The following is a 1,237-nucleotide window of genomic DNA, read 5'->3' on the forward strand; positions in this document are numbered from 1 at the left end:
AGACCTATCCCAGTCTGCGTCTGTGTTGGAATTGCTTTTAATTTTTTTTAAAAAAAAACATTTCCCCCCCTAAGCAGTATGTTTTTAACCCTTTTTATTTAAGATGTTTTAAAGTTTTTTTAAAGAATGTTTTTAACGTCGTTTTGTTTTAATGTATTTTAAGGTCTGTTTTTATGATGTTTTAAAGTGTTTTTACTGCTTTTGTTTGCCGCCCTGGGCTCCTGCTGGGAGGAAGGGCGGGATATAAATTAAATAATAAATAAATAAATAATATTTAATCCAGACATGCTGTGGACCACCTGGCAAAGCTCGTGGACCACCTGGCAAAGCTCGTGGACCACTGGTGGTCCATGGACCACAGTTTGGAAACCCCTGATGCATTAGACTTATTATGTGATACTCACTGAGAATGTACTGAATGTACTGAACAGCCCTTCAAACAGAAGACTCCATCAAGTAGAGGATAGACCTCTGAGAGCCTGTCAAACAGAGGACAGTCCTCTGTAAAGTAGCATATACAGACACTCTAACACTCACGTAGAGCCATTCCTTCGATAAAGTTTTAAAGACAGAAAAGCAACCTAAAAATGACAAATCCGTACTGAAGTGACAGTGAAGTATAAAATAAAGATCGTGGAAGTTTTATTAAAAACATTTGTAGCCTGCCCTTCTTCAATGTCAATGTTTGAGTGGGGTACAAATCCATTACATCTTGAAAAACACTTAAAATGCCTGAGCAAAACTTGACACCAAAATGATAACAGAGTTGCCTCCCCTAAATGGTGATGGGGGGACATTCTGCTAATGTGGTGCCACAACAGAGAAGGCTCTATCCCATGTCACCACTAAATGAATTTCCCCTAACAATGGTACGTAGAGAAAAACCTCTTCCACAGATCTTATGGCATGTGCAGGCTGATCATATATTCAGATATTTGGGTCTCAAACCATTTGACAAGTCTCAAGTTTGGCTATTTTCACATTTCACCTTCTGCATTCTTTTTTGTTATGTGCCTTCAAGTCGATTATGACTTATGGCGACCCTATGAATCAGTGACCTCCAAAAGCATCTGTCATGAACCACCCTGTTCAGATCTTGTAAGTTCAGGTCTGTGGCTTCCTTTATGTAATCAATCCATCTCTTGTTTGGCCTTCCTCTTTTTCTACTCCCTTCTGTTTTTCTCAGCATTATAAGCCCTTTTAAAAAGGCAGAAGGGAATCTGTGACTGTCCAGATG

This window comes from Rhineura floridana, chromosome 1 (genome assembly GCF_030035675.1).
Source record: "Rhineura floridana isolate rRhiFlo1 chromosome 1, rRhiFlo1.hap2, whole genome shotgun sequence".
NCBI lineage: Eukaryota > Metazoa > Chordata > Lepidosauria > Squamata > Rhineuridae > Rhineura > Rhineura floridana.